This window comes from Trichomycterus rosablanca, chromosome 14 (assembly GCF_030014385.1).
Source record: "Trichomycterus rosablanca isolate fTriRos1 chromosome 14, fTriRos1.hap1, whole genome shotgun sequence".
Lineage (NCBI taxonomy): Eukaryota > Metazoa > Chordata > Actinopteri > Siluriformes > Trichomycteridae > Trichomycterus > Trichomycterus rosablanca.
The window spans coordinates 8,770,904-8,781,748 of NC_086001.1; positions in this window are offsets into that span (position 1 = coordinate 8,770,904).

A 10,845-nucleotide genomic window follows, 5' to 3' on the forward strand; every position below is an offset into this window, starting at 1 on the left:
TATTGTTGTTTGTGTAGAGTTTTATTTTGTCAGTGGAAATGCCTGGGGTATTTATAAGGGCCTCATGGACAATTTGTGCTCGTTTAATAGTCTCACAGATGACCAATGCTGCTCTTGGACCTCTGTATTCTGTTGAGTTTACTGTCTTTTTAACAACAGCACAGATCATTTGAACCCATTCATTTTCATCTTTAATGATCATGCCTTCCTCCTCATACAGTTTTCTTTTTTTGAATGATGGGATTTTGCAGGTTTTAATGCCTGGATACAGTTCCTGTAGCATAGTAAGTTCAGTTTGATTCCCTAAAGTTCCTGTAAGTCCAAAGATCTGTTTGTAGCTCCTGAATAAGCTCACATTGGACTTAAAATTTGTTATAACGCACATATTTGACAGTCTAGTTTGGTGCTTCATCTCAAGGAACTGCTGAAGGCCATCTCCCCATTTCATGTTGTTTTGTACAACTCCTGTGGACTTGTAATCTACAGGAACCACCGTGTCTTTATGCAAGATGTACTCATGGTTTAGAGTCATTGTTTTGGCGATAAACGCATTTTCAATCCATTTCTCTAGCCTACCATTTATGTGCTCTAGAAAGCCTGGTATGCTGGATTCCTTTTGCTCGTTTGCTAATCCAGATGGTGCATCTGCTTGTATTTGTTCCAAAGAAAGAAGTGGTTTTCTTTTAATGACTTCCATGACTGTCTTTACATCCAAATGTTCCTCCTGATTAACAGTATGCCAAATCTCGGCTAAGATGACATTCAGCGGCTGCAGGACCGGCATCTCATTGTTCAGGTAGACAACTTCTAGTCCTTTGTCCAACATAAGTGAGTCAACTTCATCTACGATGGCACACTGAAATTGCCTGACAGATCTCACATTTTCTCTTTGGAATCTGTCCCTTAACCAATCTCCTGCAAAGCTCTCAGTTGTCCCATAGACCACTTGACATTCATAACACTTCTTGAGTTCTGGAACTTGTGTTTTATTTGTATTGACATCCACAGTAATGTTCAGATTTTGATAAAATGGACGCCACTCTGTAGCATCTCTTTCAGCAAGGACCGGTGAACTGGAGATGATGTCCACGCTATCTCCTTTGATTGCCCGATATGCTGCAAACATGGCTACAATGCATGACTTTCCTTCTCCTGTATGGACCTGGATTAGCTGGCTAGATCCAGAAAGAACCATGATGCACCAGCTCACTATCTGAGTAAGTCTTGGTTTCATTTTCATGGTGTTCTCTACTGCTTTACAAATCTTGTACAAAATAGCTGTCTTGTCCTGCAGATGTGGTGGAACTAGATGATATTGTGGTGAAGACACACATGACACAATGTGATGAACTTCAACTAGAATATTTTCACTGATATCTGTCTGTGCTCTGATTTCCTCAATGATTTCCTTAAGACCTTTTTCTCCGGGCTCTTCAGCAATTCTTTTAATTTTAGCATGAATGTCATCCACAGAGTGATCTTCCTTGTTGATTTTGTGATCTCCCTCCATCAGATCTCCCTTGTTGATTTTGTGGATTTCGACTTGGTAAAGTATTCTTGCCATCCATTTATTAAAATCAGTCATTTCTGTTTTGCTTCTGTATTGCTTCACAAGTGCAGTTACCAAATCACCAACATCATTTTCACTCCACTCTCCATATTTAACCAGATCAAGCAGTCTTGATATTAGAAGATTTACTGATGCCATATTGAGCTGCTCTGCTTCATATATGGAATATATTCAAAGGTCCATCACATGCATCATTGAGAAGCCCTGTAGCAGATCATTAAAGGTGTCATTTAGATGGGCTGTATACATAACATAACATTTAGCCATAAAATTAAAACCACCTCCTTGTTTCTACATGCACTCACTATCCATTTTATCAGCTCCACTTACCAAATAGAAGCACTTTGTAGCTCTACAATTACTGACTGTAGTCTATCTCTTTCTCTGCATGTATTATTTAGCTGGTGGATCATTCTCAGCACTGCAGTGACACTGACATGGTGGTGGTGTGTTAGTGTGTGTTGTTCTGGTATGAGTGGATCAGACACAGCAGCGCTGCTAGAGGTTTTAAATACCATGTCCACACACTGTCCACTCTATTAGACACTCCTACCTAGTTGGTCCACCTTGTAGATGTAAAGTCAGAGATGATCGCTCATCTATTGCTGCTGTTTGAGTTGGTCATCTTCTAGACCTTAATCCGTGGTCACAGGACGCTGCCCACGGGGTGCTGTTGGCTGGATATATTTTTGGATGGTGGACTATTCTCAGTCCAGCAGGAATAGTGAGGTGTTTCAAAAGTCCATCAGCATTGCTGTGTCTTATCCCCTCATACCAGCACAACACACACTAACACAACACCACCATGTCATTGTCACTGCAGTGCTAAGAATGATCCACCACCCAAATAATACCTGCTCTGTAGTGGTCCTGAAAGAGTCCTGACCATTAAAGAACAGCATGAAAGGGGGCTAACAAAGCATGTAGAGAAACAGATGGACTACAGTCAGTAATTGTAGAACTACAAAGTGCTTCTATATGGTAAGTGGAGCTGATAAAATGGACAGTGAGTGTAGAAACAAGATGTTATGGCTGATCGGTGTACTTATACTCAATAATGTGCTCATGACTAAATGAAAGCTAATTCCAGAAGTAGATTCCATGTAGTAGATTCTATTGAAAAACACAGAAAATGTTGTACAGTGTATCACAAAAGTGAGTACACCCCTCACATTTCTGCAGATATTAAAGTATATCTTTTCATGGGACAACACTGACAAAATGACACTTTGACACAATGAAAAGTAGTCTGTGTGCAGCTTATATAACAGTGTAAATTTATTCTTCCCTCAAAATAACTCAATATACAGCCATTAATGTCTAAACCACCGGTCCAAATTGAGCACTGCTTGTCATTTTCCCTCCAAAATGTCATGTGACTCGTTAGTGTTACTAGGTCTCAGGTGTGCATAGGGAGCAGGTGTGTTAAATTTAGTAGTACAGCTCTCACACTCTCTCATACTGGTCACAGAAAGTTCCAACATGTCACCTCATGGCAAAGAACTCTCTGAGGATCTTAAAAGACGAATTGTTGCGCTACATGAAGATGGCCAACACCCTGAAACTGAGCTGCAGCACAGTGGCCAAGATCATCCAGCGTTTTAAAAGAGCAGGGTCCACTCAGAACAGACCTCGCGTTGGTCGTCCAAAGAAGCTGAGTGCACGTGCTCAGCGTCACATCCAACTGCTGTCTTTGAAAGATAGGCACAGGAGTGCTGTCAGCATTGCTGCAGAGATTGAAAAGGTGGGGGGTCAGCCTGTCAGTGCTCAGACCATACGCCGCACACTACATCAAATTGGTCTGCATGGCTGTCACCCCAGAAGGAAGCCTCTTCTGAAGTCTCTACACAAGAAAGCCCGCAAACAGTTTGCTGAAGACATGTCAACAAAGGACATGGATTACTGGAACCATGTCCTATGGTCTGATGAGACCAAGATTAATTTGTTTGGTTCAGATGGTCTCAAGCATGTGTGGCGGCAATCAGGTGAGGAGTACAAAGATAAGTGTGTCATGCCTACAGTCAAGCATGGTGGTGGGAATGCCATGGTCTGGGGCTGCATGAGTGCAGCAGGTGTTGGGGAGTTACATTTCATTGAGGGACACATGAACTCCAATATGTACTGTGAAATACTGAAGCAGAGCATGATCCCCTCCCTCTGGAAACTGGGTCGCAGGGCAGTGTTCCAGCATGATAATGACCCCAAACACACCTCTAAGACGACCACTGCTTTATTGAAGAGGCTGAGGGTAAAGGTGATGGACTGGCCAAGCATGTCTCCAGACCTAAACCCAATAGAACATCTTTGGGGCATCCTCAAGCGGAAGGTGGAGGAGCGCAAAGTCTCGAATATCCGCCAGCTCCGTGATGTCATCATGGAGGAGTGGAAAAGCATTCCAGTGGCAACCTGTGAAGCTCTGGTAAACTCCATGCCTAGGAGAGTTAAGGCAGTTCTGGGAAATAATGGTGGCCACACAAAATATTGACACTTCAGGAACTTTCACTAAGGGGTGTACTCACTTTTGTTGCCGGTGGTTTAGACATTAATGGCTGTATATTGAGTTATTTTGAGGGAAGAATAAATTTACACTGTTATATAAGCTGCACACAGACTACTTTTTAAATATCTGCAGAAATGTGAGGGGTGTACTTACTTTTGTGATACACTGTATACGTGTGGTGTTTTCAAAAACTTACCCACATTTAGCAGGCTGACGATCCACAATAGTTGCTTGAGTGGTACTCTTTTAAGAAACTACAATCCCAGTGGTGGTATACAATAAGTCAGCGTCCGTCTACACAGACATGATTGACCATGTCTGGGGTGGGTGGTCAAGACCTGGGATGGACTGTTGCACTATCTGGAGTATTCTTGCCTTGTGGCCAGTGTTTTACGTTAAAAAGAGATTTGCCGCAACCCCAGCCAGGCTAAAGCTGTTGATGAAAACAAAGCGAAGTATTCTTTTACTGACATGTTCAAACAACACTCTACTCATGTGTAATGTATTTAATCTGCTCATAAGAAGCTTATTTGGTTCACAAATTTGCACTCTTTTTACTTTTTATAAATATATAGATGTGCTATAAGTTTTTAAAGAGAGTGTTGTTTTTATTTTTATTTTTTTACTATTAAAATCATCAAACCATGAAATTAGAACAGGGATGTCATGACTTTTATAAACTGCTATAAAACTGCGTCACAAACAAGGTACCGGTATAATTACAAGATTAAAGTCAAATTAATTACGAGATTGATGTCAAATTAATTACGAGATTAAAGTCGAATTAATTACAAGATTAAAGTCGAAATAACGAGATTAAAGTTGAAATAATTATGAGATTACAGTCGAAATATTATGGCCATAGAAACCTCCTTGTGTTAAAATAAGGGATGTTTATGATTTGTTATACTTTTGTACCGGTATCACAAATAAAGAAATACCCAATCTCCTGCCAATCAGCACCAGTTTGTTATTAGTATAAGGACACTGAAACGGCTTTGTAATAAACTGTGTTTATTTAGAAGAACGTGTGCCAACGGTGCGCTTGTTGCCTTCGTCATCAGCAATGCTTCAACCGAGCCTTATGGACTCCTACGATAAACTAAAGCCATATGGCATCGCTATAAATGGTTGTATTTGACGGGTTTAGTCGTCATGTCATGCGGATGGAAGCATACAATACAAACAGCCACCCAAAAGTAATCGTGGGTTATTGGATAACCACAATAACACTCATTATAAGCTGCTTTCAGCGCCGATCCAGGTACTGAGACTCGTGCTTCTCTGATCTGACAAGCCTATGACGGCTGCACACTCTTTGGCCATAATATTTTGACTTTATTCTCATAATATTTCGACTTTATTCTCATAATATTTCGACTTTATTCTCATAATATTTCTCTCATAATATTTTGACTTTATTCTCCTAATATTTCGACTTTATTCTCATATTATTTTGACTTTATTCTCTAAATTGTAACTTATACGACGTTATTCTTCAAATCAAAACTTAAAAATATTTTTGAAAGTGGCCTTAAACGCCATTGTACTTTTGAAACATTTCTTCTCCCTGTTTTCTGGTTCTCTCTCTGTTTTGTGAAGGTAAAGCATAAACCTCAAACTTACCTCACAAAGGAAAGAAAGGGTTGCAGGTCGACCTCACTGAAGGTTATTAAGAAACTGTCTAGAACTCGGACTGTTTATACTTTTAAAGCGTTGATGTGGAAGTCCCCTCTGAATTCAATTTTGGTTTCTCTTTACCACGGTGCATTTTTTGTTTATCTTATTTTGAATCACGTGTTCTTTAAGAACTGGCAACAAGAGATATTCCTGTTGTTACATGACCAAACATTACCAACCATTACCAAACATTACCAAAAGGTTTTATCTGTAGTAGTTAAAAATGCCTGTTGTTACATTACCAAACAGGCTCAAACATGAAGAATGTTTGTTTTAGAATGTGATTACTGCTGTTCCTGGCTGTTCTTTTGATATACTTTTACTTTCACTTTTATTATTTATTTCACTGTTGTTGTTTTTTTTATATTTAGATTTTTTTACTTACAGTTATATTTAATTTATGTACCTATTTAATTATGTGTAAGTAAAGATAAAACATGTACATCTGGTTAACAACATATAAAAAACGCAAAAAAGTACAGTGTTTATCAGCTAATGTATCAGATAAAGAGCCCTTTATTAAACATCTTTTTAATAAAGGTGGGTCAGCTGATTTTGGTTGTTGGGATGTTGAGGGAGAATGAAGACTTATTAGGGAGGAAACAAACTCAGATAAAATTTTAGAAAAAAAGATTGTAAAAAGCATAATGTCACAACATTTAAAGTGGCTGTCCCAAATGCAATTCCAATTTTGTTCATTTTTTTTCACATAATCTTCTCTTCTATCAGTATGTGCCTGTGTGTGTGTGTGTGTTTGTGTGTGCGTGCACTTTATTAGGTACGCCTATCTTGTATATAGATTGATTGTTTTATTTTCTTTCTCTCCCGATTTTAGCATGTTCAATTGTTACCCAATTGCATTATGCTTCCTCTCTACTGGTGCTGACCCTGCCCCAAGTGAGGAGAGCTAACTAACACACACCCCCTGCATCTTTTCATCTGCATTAGGTAAGTTCATATGCGGATCAGCTTTGTGTACGGAGAGCCACACCCTGATTGCATTATCCCCCAACTCTGTACAAATGCTATCAATCAGCCAGCAGGGGTCGTAATTGCATCAGTTATGAGGTCCCTATCCGGCTTTTTCCTCCATGTATGAACAACAAGCCAGAGCCGAGTCGAACCGACCAGTTCGAAAAGTCAGCTCTGGTGTGCCAGTGCGTTTTACCGCTGTGCCACCTGAGCGGCCTAGATTGATTATTTTATAAGATACACATACTATGCAGATTAAATTGAATGCCATGGTAATGTCATTGTGGTGTCACCACCCAAACATTATGTGCTCAGTGGGGGTACTATGGACGTCCCTTTTAGATTATAAATGATGTACAGGGGGTGACAAAGTGTTCAGAGCAATGGGTGGTCTACAGAGTAACTGTAGAGTATATCCACAAAGTTAATCTGTACAGTAAATGGAGCTGCCTCCCACCTGACTGTGCCATCTTTAGGAGCAACAACTGCAAAACTGGAGACTTGACCAGAGATAAGTGCTGGCCCGATCACACCTGGGTGTGTTTAGTCTAACTATCCCAAACAAACAAACAAGTACTTTTGGCTAGTTGGTTAATTAAGTAGCTAAATTATCATTTAAAATTTGTATTTTATGTTTTCTCAGGTTCTATGTTCTGCCTTTGATGGATTGGTGTCCTGTCCAGGCTGTAATAATGCCCTGTGCCAAGTTTTTTTTGGAGTTGTTCCAGACCCACCATGATCCAGGCCAGGATGAAGCTGTTATGGAAAAGCACTAAGTAAAGTTTTACATTTCTATTTAACAATACATTGCAGTAATATGGACTATAGCAGTAATATGGACTATAGAATATTATCCATGTGTTAATAATGTACAGCTATTGTTATCATCATCACATACGTACATCTTGACTGGATGATTTATTTTGTTACAATGTTAGTTAATCACATCATCACATTATGCTGAAATTGAATAGTAGCCACTCTCCACTATTATTATCTGTAATCAATCATAAATCCTAACAAGGAATTACGAGGCTATAACCCAGCATTAAATGATATTAAAGAACCATTAATTTTTCTACGATAAAAATCAGTTAACTAAATTGCTATATCTTTCTGACCTTTGTATAGTTAACCTAAGACTGTGTTGATAAAAATCTATATACCCTTACTGGAAATGGTACCAAAAATTGCTTCACATCACCTGACTGCATTATATGCATTATATTTATTTATTGTAAAATTACAAAAAGAAAGGAAAAGGAAGACAAGGAAATAAAAGAAAGAAAATCCCCTCGTCTGACAGTTTTCTATCATAGCTAACCACCAGATGTCAGTAAGAGAGGCTTCTTATTGTAATTTGCAGGTATGTGTGTATGTACGAGCACACAAACTCATACACACTTATGCAGACTCTAAGGGTATCAATTACTGACATAAGGGACTTTTATTTATTTTTTCATGTTTAGCACTGCAGTGACACTAACATGGTATTGGCATTGTTATACTTGTGTAAGTGTAGCAGTGTTGTTGGTTTTTTTGTAAAAGAAAAGAAAGAAAGGCAAGAAAAACAACCTTAGCTGACAGTGTTCTCTCATAGTTAACCACTAGATAAGAGTGGCATGTGTGGATAAATTCTGACTAAATGACATTCTGACATTCTTTTCCTTAAATACAGTGGTACCTTGTAACTCAATGTCACTTGTTTCTGGGAGCAGTGTTGAGTTTCAAGGTATTTGTTCTAATAAGGATGGATGGAAAAACTGTTAATGCATTTTATGGTCCTGTGGAACTGCATATATTTTAGGCTAATGTAAAATAATGAGGTTTTTGACACTTATCCACTAAAAATAACACAAATGCAATATAAACACACTGAAAGAGAAGAGTATTGTTTCTATGTCATACTATGTCGGACTGGATTTGACAGATTCGTCTCATATGCACACTTTGATGACGTCTTACTGCACCGTTCAAGCCAAGCGCTAAACAAACTGGCTGTTCATTGTTAATTTGAAATTAAATACATCTATTTTCTTTTTAAAGGTGAACATGTTAAGTTTAAGGGAAATGTTGAGTTTAAAGGTACAAATTTCTAGATGAAGGGCATTGAGTTTCACATATTTTACATCAAGTAGAAACCTTATACATTGTTGTGACAAGAAAATATCACCGTGGCCACCAATCTGTAGCCAATGTGTAGCAATCAAGTCTTTTATCTCGTTTTAAAGTGACACCCCTGAAACTCAAACCTGAGATTCCAGTCTTGGTGGTGGTGGGATTTACATTTACATTTTCTGCATTTAGCAGACGATCTTATCTCCTAGTTCCCATATCACTAATAGTAATCTAGGAAAGTGAGGCTAGCAAGTGCATTCTTCAAATGTTACCAACCCTTTTTTTTTCTAAATATGGCTCATGCAGTGTTACTGGTCAGCGTAGTGCTATTTTAGTTAATGTTGCATGATTGGAATGGGGACTGGAATGTGAATGCTACTACCTAAAAAGCAAGCTCAATTAGGTCCTGAAAAATTAGGGCTTGAACCCAAGGCCCATGTACAAAAAATGCAAATACTTTTCAGTTGCACAACCTGCAGGTCATAATTACAAATTACTACAGTTTATTGCAAAGTAGGTTATAATGTAGCACATGTTAGAAAATCTGCCTCAAATGCTTTAATTTTATTATTCAACAATCACAAAAAGGCAGCAAGATCCTGATTGGACTGTCTAATAATCTAGTGTGTCAAATCCTGCTTATAGAGAACAGTAGTATTTAATAATCTTAGTCATTATACTATTAAAATACAACTTGATATATTATGTGTTACAATTCCCATGTTACTAATACAAATTCCCTCCCATTACACTGTATGATGTCACACTGTACCTATTAAATGTTTATTTGCAGGATCTTTTATCACAAAGCTGGTATTAACTGGTTTTAAAGCTGTCTAAATGTACGTCACATGTACTATTTATGCGTCAAATAGCTATAATTGTGTTCAGCTGACGCCACATGAGACAGCTGCAGTGAGCTGAACTGGCTGGACCTGTAGCATATTTTCACTCAGGTGTAGTATAGTGTAGCTGCTGTTTCAGTCCAGTTGAAAGCAGTTCAGGATGATTCTCTGACGAAAAGTTCATTTTGTGTCTCTGACTCTGCCGGTGCTCTGATTGTCTGACTCTCTGACTCTAGCATGTATGGTAAGATTTTTTGTACTTTCATACTTGCTCTAAAATTGCAAAACATATTAATGCATTATGTCAATAATCTACGGTGTTTTTGGAATCGAATTATATATATTACTATTTTTATACAAATATTTAATTTAAAACAGCACAAAATAATATATTATTATTATTACACTTATTACAACTTTGATCGCTGCAACACATTTAAAAACAATTATGTTAATGAAATTAAGACTGTGAATGCTCTAAGTACAACTGTGTAATCATATAGTTTAAGGATTTCAGTAGTCAATAAAATTATTAAAAGATTTAGAGATTTAAACCAATAAACCAATACTGAATGCCCGCATCCTTTACTCACTTAGACAGCATTGCATTAAAAACCAACATGCCTTTGTTTTGAATATAATACTTTGAATCATTCATTCATTGTCTGTTCTACCACTGTGTCTGGTTAGGGTCATTGTGGGTTTGATTAACACACCAAACAGGTCGCCAGTCCATCACAGATACACACACACACATTCACACTCACACTGACACTTTAATTATTAACATTACTATTAAGTCCATACGTAAAGTCCTTGTCAGTGTACACAGTTTGTTGCTGCAATTGCAAGTTAAAACTTGGCTATACAAAGTGAAAGTATTGTTATTATTTTTGATTGACTATAATTGTTGACACTTGTAGTATTATTTGGATGGTGGATTATTCTCAGCACTGCAGCGACACTGACATGGTGGTGGTGTGTTAGTGTGTGTTGTGCTGGTATGAGTGGATCAGACACAGCAGCACTGCTGGAGTTTTTAAATACTGTGTCCACTCACTGTCCACTCTATTAGACACTCCTACCTAGTTGATCCACCTTGTAGATGTAAAGTCAGAGACAATCGCTCATCTATTGCTGCTGTTTGAGTTGGTCATCTT